This window comes from Mixophyes fleayi, chromosome 3 (genome assembly GCF_038048845.1).
Source record: "Mixophyes fleayi isolate aMixFle1 chromosome 3, aMixFle1.hap1, whole genome shotgun sequence".
NCBI lineage: Eukaryota > Metazoa > Chordata > Amphibia > Anura > Limnodynastidae > Mixophyes > Mixophyes fleayi.
This window is the reverse complement of record NC_134404.1, coordinates 225,702,232-225,721,585: the sequence shown is the minus strand read 5'-3', so window position 1 is coordinate 225,721,585 and position 19,354 is coordinate 225,702,232. Positions and strand designations below refer to the sequence as shown.

At 36.0% G+C, this 19,354-nt stretch overlaps 1 protein-coding gene across 16 annotated transcripts in view; it reads left to right on the top strand.

Annotated features, from left to right (window-relative positions):
- Positions 1–19,354, top strand: part of EYA4 (EYA transcriptional coactivator and phosphatase 4) — a 207,862-nt gene that overhangs the window by 84,927 nt on the left and 103,581 nt on the right. Inside the window, exon 1 of one of the 16 annotated variants that reach the window (XM_075203208.1) lies at positions 10,066–10,093. The exons of the other annotated variants lie outside the window; for them this stretch is intronic. The gene's annotated coding sequence lies outside the window, so the exon portion shown is untranslated. Of the gene's footprint in view, positions 1–10,065; positions 10,094–19,354 lie in introns of those variants that run through there. 16 annotated transcript variants of the gene reach the window in all.

The following is a 19,354-nucleotide window of genomic DNA, read 5'->3' as shown; positions in this document are numbered from 1 at the left end:
GTAATTTCAGTCACTGGAGAAGTCAAGGTAGAATAGAAGAAAATCCACCTATTATCATGAATCAATGTAGAAATACAGCTAAGGAGGCATGAATAAGGTGAAAAAACATACAAGTTTATTGCTGAAGAGTCTGAACAGATGATGTAATAATGGACTTGCAGAAATTACCAGGTATACAGCAGTTGCAAGTAAACGGGAGGTGTGGAAAGATTCCAGGCAGCAAGTACAGGGAAATGCACAGGAAAGTACCAGGTTCACAGATGAAACAGGTCAGCAGAATATATGTTGAGATTCAAATGCAGCATAATCACAGGAGCAAAGCAGGAGGAAGAAACCACAGGGTGTAACATCAATAACCAGCCATGTGTGCTGGGAGTGACAGGTATATATAAGGGAAATGGGAACACACCCAGGTGCATGGGATAATTGGAGAACGGGTTAACCCCTAATGCAAACATGAAAGGCACGATAGCAGCACCTCTGGTGATCAGAGGTACTGCTGCAAATACACACTAATAAAGTCTAATAGTCCAGGAGGCAGGAGCTGCCAGGCAAAGCAGTATGCACTGCAAGGGGCTTGCAGGCAGATCCTAACACGTATTTTTTGTTGTCGAAGATCATAAAAAAATGCAAGTTCTATAACCAGCCTCAGCGTTAGCCAAATTGGGCTGAATAAAAACCTGAAACTAACAGTGTTCAGTCTCCCCTTTTATAGTGATAACAAACTCCATAGTTTGTCAGCGCAGGGCTGGATGCCCCAAGTAGGGGAGTTTGTTTCCAATGCTTGTGATTAGTTGGCTGGTACAGAGTGTCAGCGTACTTGTGGATTCATTCATAAAAGAAGTTTCATTCATAAAAACATGTTTAAGCATTGGTCAGTCCTAAATGAATTAAGCCCATTTTAGTGATGAAGCCAAGGGTAAGTTTTATATGAGCCATTGCACTGGCCAACCAATCAAAAGCATGGAAGAAAAAGTCCCTCACTTCTGATTGGTTGGTCCAGGAAGGGGAGTCCAGTAGACTCTCAGGTTTGTTAATTTTGCATCTTTTGATGCTAAAGTGCATGTGGCAGGTTTTTTGTTTGTAGTAGGGTTAATTTATTTATTGTTTTTGGGGGGTTATCTCTTTTTGGATATGCTATAGTTATGTTCAATGTCTGTGTACACATGAATTGCCTTTAGGTTTACTGTATAACAGCAAATAAAAACATGACTTGGACTAATTTTTTGTGCCACTTTTTTGTGCTTCTATTTTGTTTTTCACATCCGGTTGAATAAGAATTATTTGCAAACTGGAGAAGCAAGTATATTTTACACAGGTTAATAGGCTCATCCGCACGGATAATGGGCATTACTCAATACTGCGCAACAGACAACATGATGATTCTATTTATGCAAAAATTACATTTGTATTTGCAAATTAAGAAAACGTACATGGAGCTGGCACTTATTAATATAAATGATTTATTTAAGGCATAACTTATAACTCCCCTAAATGCTCTTTCAGCTCTGTTCAAATACTACAGGCTATAAATTCCACAAAATGCTATTTTTCAAAGTGCAGAATGAGCATTCCATGAAACAGTGATGCTAAAGCAAATCTTTGCACTGTGGTGAAATAGCCTGCTCTGCCACAAACTTTAGTTTGTGTTAAATTTTGTCGCAGTCTTGCTCATCTCTAGTGGGAATGAATACACATAAAGACCTTAATAGAAAACGCAGAAGGAAGCCAAAGGAAGATAAAGTAACATGTTTTGTAAAATATGCAGGAGAATATGTACAAACCAATTAAGGTCGAAAAACATTTCAATATGCCTCTTCCATATTTAGTATCATTGTGCTTATAAATACTCCTTTCTTTATATATTTACTAACACTGATGCGACAGAGGCTTATAGTACATAGTGCATCATTTTAGAAGATATATACCCACTTACAGAATCCTTCCATGTACCTGAACATCTAAGTGCAAGTGTTGCACCTGTTATTTTTAGTGCAACTTTATAGCACATAGTACTTGTTAGTTCCACCATGTTAATGGGTAGGCTGGAGAGCATGCATATTTTTTTTAAGGATTTTCTTGCGTAAGCAAAGGCAGTTAAGTCAGTTAATGATCTTTGTGCTTATGAAACTAGATCCTTAACACATGCAGTCTTAGTGGTTCTTGACCACTGACCAAGAAGTATAGAGCAGAAATAATCTATGACAGATGGGGGACTGTAAAGACACGGTTTAACTATGTGTGGAATAGAAGACTATGTAAATATGTATATTCTTATTTTTACATGGCCATAAGCATAGTGTTTTCAGAGCAGAGCAAGAGATTCAGCAGCATTTCTAAATATTTAGAGGAAGAAAAAACACTTACAGGACCAGACCAAATTTCACATTTTGCAATGCCTCAATTCAAATGGACATCACTTTTATATTTCCTAGTACATGCTAGGAAATGTTATATTAGGAATATAGGGCTTTCATTTACAAGCACATTAGAATAAATGTATTTTTATTTTATGGATATTATATAGTTAGTTTAACATAATTACAACAAAGCCATATTTGCATCCCAAAATGTAATAGATTAGTTTAATTTGGTATAGGTATGTGTGTACTTCATGCAAAGTTTGACACAGTTATAAGGCACAAGATATTATATACATTAATTTTCCATCACCCCCCCTATGGCATATTGGCATAGCACAGTTTGGAAAAAAGGATAAGTTGGAATTCACACATTTTAATGAAAATGCAAGATATAGATTGTAAGCTTGCGAACAGGGTTCTCTTACCTGTCTGTCTTTATGTATTACCCAGTATTCTCTTATTAATGTTTGTTCCCAATTGTAAAGTGCTACGGAATTTGCTGGCGCTATATAATAAATGTTGATGATGATGAAATGATGATATGCAACATACACAAGTGTCACATATAATGTGTAAAATTGTCTATGTGTGATTGTGGAGAAGGTTTGAAAAGGAAAAAAGTTTTGGAGGGTTTATATTTGTGTTTTTACAATTCTATAAAATAGTTTTTTATTTTATAATTTAAGGGTGAAATCTTTAGTGAAGGGAGGCACTGTTGAGTGTCCCCTTCAACATTATTAGATCTAGTGCCATTTGGATCTAAATGCATTTTATATGTAAACTGCTTTTAGGTACAAGTTACTCTGGATGTTAGTGGGAAGAGAGATCTAATCAGAGAATCCCAGTGACATCATCATGATATCACTATGTTACTTGACTGTCCCTGTCGCTGAATGTGAAATTGTCTTGCTTCAAATTGAATGCAGTTTGCTGAAAAGCGATGTTGCAGGGGCTGATGGATTGACTAGTCCATGCCTCTTCTGGGAGGGGGGGAGGGGGTCCTTAGGCTACTACTAATCAATGATTGAAGTGCTGGGTCAGAGATACAAACAGGCTGATGCATAGTTGGCTGCAAAATAGAAATTACTTTAAACATATGGGCACGAAAAACAACTGTATTTCCAGCCATATGCAGAGTTGCATCAGCAGCTTTTGCACCTGGTTTACTAAAAGTCATCATCAGCGAATATTGTCTGCTGTCTTCAACCAGGTACAAAAGATACAGGCCTAGATACGTGAAACAGCAGATCTGCATGAGCCGCATTTGCATGAACACGCCTCTATTGTACTCACCGCTGTACTGCTTCTCCAGGCGCAGGGTGGCATAAGTTCCACTTACTTACAAGTCTGTATAGTGATAGGCGCATATGCGCACATCACATTTTCTGGGCAACGACACATCATTTTCACGTAAGATATGCTTCACAAACAAAGTACACACTGTATCAACACTAGAGCCACAACAAAAAAAAGTAGAGCTGCATATTGAAAAGTAAATTTGTTTCCCTGAAAAGATAAAAATAGGTCATATATACTTATTTATATTAGTTTTACAATCTGAAAAGATGGTCTATATCCGATTCTGGAAAATTTGTTCTTTTCATGTATTTTTAATGCTTTCACATCCACCTGTGGTACATATACAATGGAAGCGGGCCATTTTCCCAACTGTCTTTAAGCAGAGACCCTATAGTCAATGACAGTCCTAAAAAGATTAATCCCTGGCCCATTTATCATTGTACACAGCATTCAAAATGATGCTGCATATTAAATACCAAGTGCCAGGCAGTTCCGCGCTTGTCATAAAAAAATTCTGTAACACCATCATGTGACATTACAGAAATTTCCTTGCAGTGTGGAAGGCCCTGTTAAATGGCCTCCCATGCAAAGCATTACCAAACGAATCATGCAACATGGATATAATAACAATTGCTATGCTACTATGATTTGCTATTAGATTTCAGTCTGAAACCTGAATAACCCTGTCTCAGTCATTTCCTATTGCCTCCTGAATGCCCTTGCCCCAGTCCCTTCCTTTTGACACCTAAATACCCTTACTCATCTTGCACTGACACCTGAAGACCACTGTCCCAGTCATCTCCATTTATCACCTAAATACCAATGTCTCAAATCTTCCTCTGACACTTGTATACCCCTGCCCAAGTTATCTCCTTCTGACACTTTAATACCTTTAATCAAGTCTTCTCCCTCTGCCTTCTCTCCTGTCCCTCACACACTTCCTAACCATGTTTGATTGAGGCGCTAGATTGACAGTCCGAACACACAGCATTCTGGTGCTTCAGCCTGATGCCAGATTAATGCAAAAATGCATGAGGTAAATCTTGAGTGAAATGGTGGCAGAAAGGCAGTATTTCTGATTAACAGAAATGCATGTTAGTCATTAGTTTTTTTTGGGCTTTTTTTTTAGGTCTTTCGCCAATTGTTTCCAGTCTAATTCTCTTAAAATAAAAAGAATAAAATAAAAAATGCTACCAATGTCTTCTTTACAATGAAATAAAAAAAAGAATTTAGCACAAAAAAGCAAAAATTGATTATATAATTAATGTACAAAATAGTCATGAACAGGATTTAAAAATTTGGGTTGCAAATAAAAGTTACAAAGTCTAAAGTTGGTAACTTATGCAGTGGCGCACGCAGGGGGGGTTTCTGGGTCTCCAGAAACACCCCCCTCCACTAAAAAAGAGCCCTACATATCAGCACTGTACTACACAGCAGCCGCGGTGCTCTCTAAGAAGCGTCCGCGGCGGTGCTGTAATGTATACGGACGCTTCTTTGACAGCGCCGCGGCTGCTGTATAGTACAGTGCAGCTGAAACGGAGGTACCGCGCATGCGCAGCAGCTCTCTAGGGTTGTGTTTTTTTTTCGGGGGTGGAGGAAACCCCCCCTGAAAAATCCTCCCTGCACCCCTGTTATGGGCCCAATGCTCCATGCAGGTGGACAAATTGGATACAACATTAATTACAAATTAATCACCTGTCTTTCATATGCATTTGCAAACATACTGATAATGTTATTGTCAGTTTTTTTTTTTAGACTATAAAATATTGCACACATACTGCAATATTGGAATCGCTGCGGAATCTGCTGGCACTATATAGATAAATGTTGACGATGATAATGATGATGATTTTCCTGTAATCTAAATGCAGTGTATTACATGTTTTCTTTAAAAAAAGATTTGGCAGCATTTTCTGTGCAAGAAAGTATAAGCAATAAATTTTTATTAGTTTAGTGATCCTGAAGATCCATTACAACTATACAGTTGTAAGAAGAGCTCTATAATCTTAAATAGGGTATATATTCTCTCTCAAACATATAGATAATGTGAGCGCACCAGAGTAGCAGAGTGTGGGTGGCTCTAGGTGTTTTACATGGCTTCTCATGAAACAATGTATCAATTCATAACACAATAGGAACCATTCTTTCCTAGTCATGGTTTATCAGATGAGCTTTTAGTGGCTACTGTGTATTGTGTCATTGCATTTCATTCTGTTTCCAGCCCCCAGTGACATCCTTCTTCCAATTGAAAGCAGGTAAACAATAGCAATGGTTCTTTTGAAGTAGTTTTCAGTATCATTTTATTGTGGGAAGAAATGTTGACTCCTTTCACAAAATCGCTTCATTTTCAATTAATAGACATGTGCTTGAGATAATTTTAGTTACAAATTTATCACGTGGTACTATTTTAGTTGCCTGACTATTTATATTACTAGTATATTATTCTACATAATATCACTGAAAATATTTGTAAACATATATAATAAAATGTATGCAATGCTGCCTGTGTTCAGAATTGCCTTAGTTAATGTTAATAAAATGAATCATCACATGTCAAATTAAAGGTTTATGATACAAGGTACTATTAGCTAAACTATGCAAAAATCCTCTGCTACTAACCATAAATTAGTTGAGATGAGTCTAGAGCAATTTAAGATAATTAAGCAAATTGTTTACAGCATACTACTATTTATATAATGTTATCTGATTAAATCACCTTATGAATGTGTGCAAAATATATGCAGTATGCAGTTGTGTACTGTATATTCTGGCTGTTGTTTAGGATATCTTGCAAATGAGAATTACATTATACAATAAAAATATGCTGTAAGTATAATTATTTACAGTCATCTGTTATACATACAACATTTAGGATATTTGGCTGCGGCTTTTGCTTTTATGTTTAGTATACTGTATCTTTTTTTTCTTGACAGTCACGCTTGTTTCGATCTTTTTTTTCCCTGGTAGAATAATATATGTTGTAGCTGTATCGTTTGTACAGTGAAGGACAATAGGAATCAAATTTGAAGATAATGTTAGCATGTTATGTGCAGTATCCCTTTACATACATTGCATCTATTTTTAAAACTACTATTAATCTGGACTAGCTGTCATTAAAGATTTTAAAATCCCCAAGAATAGGATGCCTGGGCATAAATATTTATTAATGACTCCCACAGTCCTGGGTGATAGGTCTAAGAATAAAGCTGTGATACACTGTCCTTGTGAAATGAAGGCAGTCGCTTCTTAATTTGAACTGCCATTGCTTACTTAGAGTTAATCAATCATGTTTTATGAGTTTTAACCCAACTGAGACGCTTATCCGTCATTTCAACATTGTAGTGGTGACAAATACTGGTGCCGAAAATGTGCCACAGGTGTAACTTTCACTCAGACTATTTCTGGGTTGGTCAGGCAGTCTGTAGTCATCTATGGAAAGAGCGCCATCTTGAGTCTTAGATCAACAGTTCATGTTACATGCACTCATAAACTGACCTGGCATGGAAGGTTTGGCTACAGTCTGTGTGTGAAACCTCTGAAGGTGTCGATTGCAAAGCGATTGGCTAAAATCTCCCATTCATTGGAGCCGGCATAATTGTCTCTTTTATAACAATTTGTTCCTTTTCAGCTTTTTATAGAAAACAAAGTTGTCTGTGAAGACCCATTGTATGATGACATTAAGTAGTCATTCAAGTAAATCTAGTTGATAAAAAGGTTGCTTATGGTTTTCACAACATTTAACTATGCTTGTTTATTTTATAACTCTTTTCCTTCCATATAAAATAAGTAGAAGAACAGACTAGTCTATTCTTTTTAGATACAATATGTTCCCTTATTGGCATTAAATAGTAAGTATATAGCAGTGCAAAAGTGATTTTACTGTAAAGGGGGTCATGCAAGGGTGATAATCTACCGTCACAAAAAAGGCCAAAAAACCATTCAATGTCAGGTTTTCTAGTAATGATTTGTGATAGAACCCAGATCTTTTTATATCAATTATCCAGTCCATAGGTGACATGATTAACCAAGAGCTACATCTATAGCATACAGCTGGCTAAACTTATGTCATATATACTTTAAAATTTCCCCAAAAAGTAGCTTAGAAAATGTAGTATTTGAGACACTAAATCTGCACCAACATATCTGCAGAATGATTTTATGCCTTTGCCATTAAAGGGCCAATTTTTGTGTTACTTACATTTGGGAATTTGGCATTTAGAATCAGACAGTCATCACTCATAATTGGGTATAATATCTGTCATGTAGTTAGGCAGGTCTGGTGCCAAGTAGATAATGATCATTTACATATTCTCATGACTGGTGTCTAGGTACATTTTAGCAGGCTAAATGTCTCATAAATCTGGTTAGTGCTCACTGTTTTAAATGCTGCAGACCAAACTTGGCTGGTTTCATGATGATGGTTAGACTACATTTGTGATGTTACAATCTAAAGTAAACCAAGTCTAATGAGTATCATAGCAGCAGTGCCTGAAAATGACACTTGTGTTTTCCAGCTGCTGACAAGTTAGGTTAGTCATTTGTTATACTAATAGAATTACAACTCCATTGTAGTTCTCATCATGAAGGGGTATAATGAAGCATTTTTTGTCAGCTGCTAAACTGATTTAGAACTATCCTAAAATCCTGTATCATTATAGGACATACTAATTTCCAGCCTGGCAATTACCTTTACACACCTGTGCAGATACCGCATCCTGCCTTTCGTTATCTGGTAATTACATAAGACAATAAGAGGACTTGTAGCCTGTTTATTACACAGAATTAACATTTTGGGTTTATTACTTGAAAAGTGCCAGTCGAGTTGCAAATGAAGAGTTCTTCCACATAGTGACTTAACTGATACAGGCTGAGAGGTAGACAGGAGCACATTCTGTGATGTCATGTAACTAACTAGGGAGTTGATGAGTTAATCACTCTGCTTGGGTGGCTTCTGAATCAGCATTGGGCCTCCTGTGCTCTTTGACATCTCTTGAATCTCATGTGTCTTCTCTCTGCTGCAGCAAAACCTAAAGATATAATAGCTTTATGGTTTCCAACAGCGGACATGCATGTTTCTTGTGGTTTGTCAATACTGTAAGACAAATACATTGAAATTATATGATTAATAAATAAGGGTAGCAATAATGATTATAAAAAAATAGGCTATTATTTGCTGTTAGTGTTCTTTTATAACAGTGATGTTGAAAAAGATGTCAGGAAAACTAAAAAAATAATGTTATTCATTATTTTCAAAGCAATTGTAATTTGTACTAAAATTCAACTGTTTAGATGCATTAAGATTACATATTCATAACATTTCTAGCGAACCTGAGCAACTCAGTATGAAAATAAACAAATGCATAATATAAACATGAAAAAAAAAGTATTTTCTCTTCCTCCAGTGACATGTTGTGACATTGTGAATTCAGGCCATACATGAACTAAAATGAGGTGCATAAGGTTTGTTTTTTGTCCTTTTAAATGTGTAGAGCACTATCAAGATGTTGTCTAAGCGACATCACAAAGTTATGCAGGCAGAAGTTTTTTATGTTTATCATATATGCTAGTACATACATCACCCCATAATCTGTAGCAATACATGCTCAGGTAATATCTAATATACGTTGATATTTGTTTGATGTACCATCAATAATGCCCCTCATTTGGGAATGCAAAGAGTTAACTTTTATAGATGTCCTTTTGGACAAGTAAAGAAACAAAACATAATATCAGGTGATTATTTAGTTTGTTTACATACTTTTTTTTTTTCTTGTAGTACTAAGACTTGCATTAATTAACCCATAAAAACCCCATCAAAGCTATTATAATAATGTTGGCTGTCATCAGTCACTGAATTTACAAGCATACATTAAAACACAATTAACCCTTACAGCTAAAATGTATAATGATAACAATGCACATAGTCCCCATTCACATTTTACAGGAGCCTATAACAATAAGGAGCAGATGCGTCATTGTGACAGCCGGTGAGCAGAGTCTGAGGAAGGTGGCTTGATAAAAAGAGCCTTAGGATACATGCAGCACACTAGATAGCCACTGAAAGACAGGAGTTGTTGATGGTAGTGACCTCTGAGCGCAAGTCATCTTACTATAAACAGAAGGGTGTGGAAAGCCATTGGTTTGAGCAGGACTTGTTTACTATCCAGATCACCTCTTTAGTTAACTTAAATAACTGCAGAGAGCTGGCAGCACAGTGACAGCTCAAGGGAGGACAAAGTGTCTTAGTGCTACTCGATTCAAGACAATACTGACAGCTAACAAAGAACCCTGTGATACTGAAATCCAGCACCTTCTCCATTACTGCAAGTGCTCGCTTGGATTGTGTTTTTCCTAAATGGCATACTGGACATCAGCTTTTTCTATTGACTGATTATTTTTCTTCTAAATTTAAACTTTTGGTAATTTGGAAGGTAAGCCTTTCTTGGTATATTAAATATATTATTAATATGTAGCAGTTTTTTTGTATAATAAATAGCGCAGTATACTAGTACTTGGCCTAACACACACATTGTGTAATACACTAGAAGCGCTTCATGGAGAACTTTTGTGCTCTTGCAAATTCTTGTTAAGCTCTCTTTTACGTTATACATATTTGTATTTACAGGAATGCTACAATTTCATTTCATTCTATAACTGTTCTTTACTTAGAGAAAAATAATTTATTTCTTGATCATTTAATATCTATATGTTCATGACTTTGATATTTTGGAACAGCTTTCTGTACTGCACTTGTATGATTGCAGCAATGTTCACTTCTTTTTAAATTGTGTTTAGAAATTAGATTCGGTCTGTCCAGCATTTCACCGCAGGTATTAGGACGCTAAGGCAGCTGTTTCACTTGATCACATGTCTACATTTTGGCACATAAAATACAACTTACTACAGTTCCACGTTTTTTGTTCAGATTTTGGATAAAATGTCTGGGTAAAACGTAATGTGTATTGTAATGTGTTTTTACATATGACTTAAATAGAAACTGATAATTGGTTGGCATTTCTACATCTGATCATGTAATAAAACAAGTACTACTGCAAAGTACACTTTTGGAGCTATTATTTATGTACAACCACTCTATATATATATTTTGTTTATACAGAAATTGTAATATCTACAAGCAAACAGGCATTGTCAATTTAAAATAATGTTCATTTTTGCTTACCTACCGGTAATTCATTATTTTTATATGCATAGACTATGTTTTTATCATTTTGTCTAGAAGTCATAACATAGTAAAAAGACACAAAAATGCAATCCCTTATAGTGTTCATGTTTGAACACCAGTTTTGTTTCTTAGATGTTTGTATAGCTCAGTAGTGGAATAAGAAGACATATACAGTTACAACCATTACAGTCTTAAGTTTAGTCTCTAGGTTCTGATGAGCAGCATTCAGATTCCTCTACAAGCTCGTTTTTGTATGTGTTGCGCACTAATAGTCACATAAAGTGAGTTTGACTTATGTACTTACTGTATTTTGCGAGCTATAAATCACTTTATGTAGCCAGAAACATACTGTATTCATGTGTGACCAGCTGTCTATTAATTTCTTGTTTTTTTCTAATTTAGGTTGGGTTTAGTCATTGGGTGTTTTTTATGGCAGAGACAAATATTTTGTATTTTCATGTACAGAATACAGTGTACTTTGTAGTTTTAAAAAAGTTAGTATTTATTCATCTACCTTAATTACATTAACTGCATATAGAAGGAGGATTATGAAGTGGATGCTTCTATTTAATCACCACTGTTTATTAATTGTATTATTAATGTATGAAAATGTATATTATCTAGTTTACAATTTTAATAACATTGGATTATATTATTTTGTTTACAAAGATCTATGTCTTAAACTAGTTAGTACATAGATTACTTCTAGGTGTATATTGGCCACCTATATATAATAATTCACACATTTATGTAGTTTTAAATTATTAATTTATTTGCTATACTCACTATTATTTTAATGTCTTTGCTATAGAATTAATTAAAATACATATACATAAAGCATTTTTCAGAATATTAAAATTGTATTTCTAATAAGGCCATAATATTCTGTTAATTATTGAGATGACAGCATTAATTATAACATAGTCAAACAGTACATATATATTTTTGTGATTTGTTTTATTTTATTGTTTTACGGTATGTTTATTTTATTCTAAATAAACATACTGTACTCAGTTTTTTAGTTTTATATGAAGTCATGAGAACAGACATATATAAAAGTCTATCTTGGTTATAGCTTACAAACATACACATAAGCATTTAGGATATAAACTTGCCTGCAACGTTGAAAACTATAAACTCTAATGAAACACTACTTTTCTTTCATTATCATTTTTGTTTATTTTCAGCATGGGAATGTTCCTAGGTTTCTGAATTGCTATTTGCAGTTTCTAAAAGGGTTAAGAAAAAGCTCTATTAATACCAGGAGCCTGTGTGGCTAGCTGCGAAAGATAAGATCTGTGGCTAGTAAATCAAAATGCCTCAACAGAATACTTTGCTATACAATGCAAAACTAATATTACATTACATGGTGTTAGCTTTCTTCTGCACGCCTTTCTCCTGCACGAGGGTCATTGTTTTTGGGCACTTACAGTCCTCTTGCAATTTCGATTTTATTATTTGTTTTCCTTGTTAGTTCGATGATTTAGAAAAAATATTTTTTATATTTCTGGTTTAAGAATATAAGGATTATATTAGAAGAAGTTCGGCACTTCTTATGGCTGGAAATTAGAACGGAAAAGGAAACCTTTACAAGTGTAGCCCCCTTTTAAAACATGTGACTGTTCACTTACCCAAAACAAATGAGATCTAATCTGTGCCTGTGGGGTATATACTCTTTGAAGTGTCACAGGTTTGATGAGCACTATTATTACGAACTGTGGACTTTGTAAGCTGACTGTGTTGATAATATTATGATTAATAGGGAATTTATGTCAATGCTCTGACATCTTATTACAAAGAAAGAAGGGCTGTGATGTGTTCTCGCACTTACTTGAAACACATAACTACAGATATATATTTCACTACTTAGCTTCAGTGATTTGTCATGTCAGAAAGTTATGTAGTATATATGTAGTGTGCTAGATATTTGCTGATGGCATTAGATCCAATAAAGAAAAACAGCAAAACTGCACATGCAGGAGCAGAAATGTTTGCATTTATTTTTCATTTAATAGCATTTATTGATATTGGTCATTAGCATTTATTTAAATTGGTGATTTGCCATGGTGAGTCTGAAAATGATTGCTGTGTTTTAGATTTAGGCCAATAGTTTTGCAGTAAAGTGTGACCCAAGCGATCATTTAAACTTTTTCAATGAAAATGTGTCAGCCAATTGTTCGATAATTGTTTAGTTATTTGTATTTATATTGGTGTATATGTAAGAGAGCATATATGTTAATGATAACTGAAATAAATGGTTATAACGACAGATGGTGCTAGAAATTGTATGCATGCAATCTTATACATAGCTTGTGTTTCTGCAAAAAACCCACTAGATTGACGCCCTACAAGGTAACATTATATTTAAGCAAGAGACTCACTGAAAATACATTTAAAACAAATTTAAGTGCAATGCTTACAAACTATCGTATGGAAAACAATGAAAATATTCCCTTCTTATGTGACAATATACTAGCCTACAAGAGGGCAAAAACATTCTGAAGTGTTTAGCAGAAGTTTATATTTGTAAAATAAAGTAATTCTAGTATAAATAGCAAATACTTAATTAAAATATTTTACTTTCCTGAGGTCTTGACATTGCAGAATACCAGCCTGCTTTGATTCTTCTTGAACAGGGTACGTGATTGGTGGTTGTAAGCAATTTGCTGAATGCAGTCATTCAATTGACATCAAATTGCAAGAACATTATGGCAGCATCCACTGCAAATAGAGATGTCAACAATCGGCCTTTGCAAATACAGGACCATGTCCTATATCCAGGGCCTGGCCACCTACCAGATTAATGAGTGTCCCCCCCTTACCCTTTTCTCTGTGTCTCTGTCCTATCAATTCTCTTTTCTCTACATGACCCACCACTTCTCTTCTCAGCCAATCCCCCCACCTCTTCCATCACCTTTCTCTCCCCAGCAGCTTTCTTATCCGGGGAGCCGCTCCTCTATTCTAGAAAGCAGAGACACAATTTATTTTCTAAACACTGTGGACATAACGACGTTTCAACAGCTTAAAGGTAAGTTGTGGCTCTGCTTTTTTTATTACAATGGGTCCATTGTATTACCATAATACCACAGGAACCTTAGTGCCAATTGGCCAGTGGAGCTGTTGAGAATAGAGTCCTGCTTAAGCATGGGGCTTTGTGCACTGGCATGAGTGGAGCCCCCCGAAAGTTGACCTTGATGTCAAGTGTCCTTCAGTCATTGACTGAGAAGACACTATGAGACCACTGAAGGGTAACGTTCAAAAATAATTTGCTCAAAAAGCTGACTGTCCTGGAAATCACAGTGTTAGCTCGAAATTTCGAACATACGGGAGTTTAGTGATGTCTTCCAATGGTACGAGATTGGATAGCCACATCTTCCTTGCCATCTCCTTCTCAGATTATAGGCCAGCCTCTCTCAAATTCAGGGCCATCTTTCTGATTGGGCACACAGTGCAACTGCTGCACAGACATAGGGGCCCCATAGGCAGAGCCCGGAAGTAATTAAGAAAAAAAAAATCTTATTAGTTTGCTGCAGTGATCCGGCTCCATTCCGCTTACCCTACTCCCTGCTGCACTCGCACTGAATGTCGGGCGGGACGTCATCACGCTCAACATTTTCAGTGAGGAGCGCAGCAAGAGGAGCTGCGCTGGACAAGCAAGGAATAAAGAAAACAGAAATGAGGAAAAATAAGAGAAGAAGGCAATAGAAAGGTAAGTGAAAGGGGTCAAATAGCAGCATAATGGAGAGCACAGAGTGTGAAACAGGGGAGACATGAAGGGGGGGCAAAAGTAGCTGATGTGAATGTAAAGGGAATATGCAGAGATCTGATGGGCATGCAAGGGGCATTTAGTTAGGATTGATGGCATGTGGAATGGTGTTATGGGTATGTTGGCCATTTACGACTTTTTTTATGCCGACTTTAATAGTTCCCTCCACAGCAATTGTGAAGTACTGTGAATAGACTATATGTAGCCAATTGAACCCTCCTCCACTGGATACAGCAGCGAGGTAAGAGTTGTACAGCATGTTTTCAATGTTCAAACACTGATTTTGGTTGTGTAGGTAGGGGCCCCAGTGCACTGCTCTGCCCGGGGGCCCATAATGCTGTTAAGATGGCCCAGCTCAAATTTCAAATCTCATGCATCCTGAATGCTGTCAAATACAGAGATCAGGGTTAGTGCAAGAGTTTTGAGCTAACCCTTTTCATTTGAGCATGGTCATGTTAAGTTGTACGCAAATTGCGTTTTCCGCATATAATATATTTTTATTTTTACTTCTGAGCATGGAACAAGTGCTTTGTGTGCTTGTACAGAAGTAAAAAAGCATATTATAGGGCAAAAACTCAATTTGCATACAAATCAACATGACCCCCATAATGTAGATGCCAGACATTACTTATGAAGTAAATGAATAGGGAGATGAAGTCCAAAGCTTCCAGGTATGCAGAAATTTGGCTGTGACACCTGGTTGAGCAGAGATCATGTTCTACATGAGGTTTATTTTTTATAGGTAGCACCAGAGAGCTATGGCAGAATGTCAGATTTCCACTTGGAGGTGATAATCAATTTTGTAGCTATTGCAATATACCTTACTAAAGAAGTGAGTAATATATGATTATAGAAATGAATACAATTTTCAAAGTTTATGGCAGAGACAGATACATACATATTTGAGCGTACTAGGGAATCATTATACTAAATAATTAATAAAATTAATCACTGTGTATGATTAAGGTCTTTCTCATATGTTAAGTAAAATTAAAGTCAATAAATTGAATTGAATACTACAAAAATGTTATTTACAGCATAGGATAAGAGTGACTGTAGCTCAAATTCTACATGTTCATGTGGTATATCATATGGAGCTATTAATGTAAACCTTGGTAAACTGTGTTAAACAGGTTTGCTTAGAAGTGATGTTATTACTTCTATGGCAGCCCATGCAGTTGCTATGGAGCCCAGCGATATGTTGACCACCTGCTCTGTCTGACATGAGCAGTGGAACCCACTGTGATTGATCTGAAAGCCCAAATGGGTCTCCATTGCGTATATAGTTGCCCACGAGAGCAGACATGAGTCCTTGGAGCAGTGATACACATTTCAGCACTAAAAAAAAAGGGGTTCAGCGACTGCTTGTTACGCACCTGGTGCTTAGTGTGTTGTGTTTTTTCATGAGTATGTTCATAGACACAACACATTGATCACATGGAACTATGATAGGTAAAAGATTATTGAAGGCACATTGTGATATATGAGTACAAACAATAGTGGGTTTTAGCCACAATGACTATAATGTAATTTTCAAATATTCTTTGGAGTAGCTCAATAGTCTATTCATTAAAAGATAATATATCCTCTCTATAGAGCTTGACTACATGCCTTAGAGCAGGGGTGTTAAAGCCCAAGTGTGCCAGTTGTATGTGTTTGTGTGTGTGATTAATTATTTCTTCTTCTATATTGCTAATATCATGATAATATTAATAGTGATGAGACCAACAATTAAACATTCATGTTATGCCACACAGTAGTGACCACAGTTCACATTATGTCACATATTTGTGCCCCCAATTCATATTATGACTCATAGTTGTGCTCCCAATTCCTATTATGCCTCATAATAGTACCCCCAATTCATATTCTGCCTCATAGTAGTCCCCCCAATCATAATTTGCCACATAGTTATGCTCACAATTCATGTTATGCCTCATAATTGTGCTCCCAATTTATATTATGCCACATAATTTGACCCCAAATTATATTATGGCTCATAGTTGTGCCCTCAGTTTATATTATGCGTTATAGTTATATCCCAAATTCATATAATACCTCATAGTTGTGCCTCCAGTTCATATTATTCCACATAGTTGGGCCCCCGATTCATATTATGCCACATAGTTGTACCCCCAATTCATATATAGCCTCATAGCTGGGGCCCCAATTCATATTATGCCATACTTATAGTCCCAATTCATATAATGTCTCATAGTTGTGCCCCCAATTTATAATGCGCTACATAGCTGTGTCCTTTTTTTATGTTATGCCATATAGTTATAACCTTAGGTCATATTATGCATTATAATTGTGCCTCCAATTCATATTATGTCATATGGTTGTAAACCAAATTCATATTATGCCTCATGATAGTGCAACCAATTCATTTTATGCCTCATAGTTGTGCCCCCAAATCATATTATGCCTTATAGTTTTAAACCAAATTCATATTATGCCTCATGATAGTGCAACCAATTCATATTATGCCTCATAGTTGTGCCCCCAATGCATATTATGCCTCACAATTGTTCCCCCAATTCATATTATGCCACAAAGTTGTGCCCTCAATTCATAAAATGCCTAATAGTTGTGCCTCCAATTCATATAATGTCTCATAGTTGTGCTCCCAGTTCATATTATACCATATAGTTGTGCTCCCAATTCATATTATGCATTATAATTGTGCCCCCAATTCATATAATACTTCATAGTTGTGCCCCAATTCATATTATGATTCATAATTGTGCCCCCAATTTATATCATGCCACATAGTTGTGCCCCTAATTCATATTATGCCACATAGTTGTGCCCCTAATTCATATCATGCCACATAGTTGTGCCCCTAATTCATATTATGCCACATAGTTGTGCCCCTAATTCATATCATGCCACATATTTATGTCCCAGTTCATATTATGCCACATAATTAGACCCCCAGTTCATATAATGTCTCATAGTTGTGCCCCCAATTCATAATACACTACATAGTTGTGTCCCCTGTTCATATTATGCCACTTATTTATAACCTCGCTTCATATTATGCCCCCAATTCATATTTTGCCTCATAGTTGTCATATTTTGCCTCATAGTTGTTCCCCCAATTCATAGTATGTGTCACAGTTGTACCCCCGCTTCTGGGGTTTTCCATTTGAGTTTGCAAGTAGTAAATTATTATGAGCTGTCTTTTTCCTAAATGTTCATATATTCAGGGGTGAGCATGGCTATTATACTGTCAGAGATGACAAGTAAAGTGACTTCCCTTTCAACCTGTACATAAACAAGCATAAACATTTCTATAAGTGTAATGTATATTATAAAACATAACTAGTATCACTTTAATCGCTATTATATCTATCCAAAGGGTAGAATTTCTACTTTATACTTTTGTAACAGGGACAAATCTGTTTAAGACAGCTGCCTCAGTTTACATAATTATAGACACACCTCTGTATTACGCCGAAGTGATTTATTGGGCCCATAGTAGCATTCTTCGGAGCTGCATTATTAGCTAAATGACAGAACATTTAAGTTCACCTCTTAAAATGGCTACAGAGAGCGTGTGTGAGTAGGAGGACCAATCAGAAGCCTACGATTGGCCCTGATGTTTACTGCTCCCCTCTGCAGTATCAGAGGGGAGCAGTGGGGGGGACCATTGAGTCCTGGGAACAACAGTCGCATGGAGCAGCTCCCAGGGCTCTGGTGAATGGAAGCAATAGGTTACTTATAGGTGGTAATGCAGCTATAAGTAATTATGATATTGACATTTTATATTTTAGATCAATATTATATTTATTTTGTCACAGTAATATATTGTAAAGATTTAATTACAGTGTAACTCTGTCAAAATATATTTTATAAAGTAAGTATTGATTTGAACAGCAAAAGTTAGTATAAGCAATTCGTTAATATTAAACTAATATTTATAATATTAAAATGTAAGTTTATATTAATGGGTACTATTTTCTTGTGAATGCTTATGTACAGTGAATATAATTCCCAGCAATATTAAGATAAAAGACACTAGGAATAATTAAAAACCATTATCATTAGAGATTAAGGGCCTGATTAATCTTGGGACGTAAGTCCATTTGTGCGCCGTATCTTGCATAAAAAAAGCTCTGAGCATGTGTCAGAAGGGACTTAAGCCAGCGAACGCAATTGCATGCAATTTGTGTTCGAACGCATATGACATTCACCACTGCCTTAGACTTGAAGGGCGGAATGAGGGTGGGAAGGGGTGTGCGGACTTAGGCAATGCATAGGTAAGGACGTGCCGAGGTTGTGCCTACGCGGATGCCACCGATTCAAGTTCGGAATAGACCGCATTCTTAAGTAAGTGTTTATTAGCCGTATCACTTGCATCAGCTACAGGGCAGGAGTAAGTGCTGAATGATAGTGATGACTAACGTATGCATGCCAGAACATGTGTTTGCAAATAAGAGAAACTATAAAAAAAAAAGCATTTTATGTACAGTACGTATTAAGAACATCCTGATTTATGTATTTTAATGTAAAAAAAAAAGTTATTTTTTTTAATGATTATAGTATTAAGAGTTGTAATTTTTTAATCACATTTTTTTTCCTTGTGTTCTTTTGGGACTTTATATTGCACAGATGCATGTGCGTGTCTTGCATTCTGTTCTGTCAATCTACATACAGCAAGTAACTTATACCCATATTCAAATGGAAACGTATCTTGAGATTTACTTGTATTTGAATATGGGCGTAAGAGCGTACAAG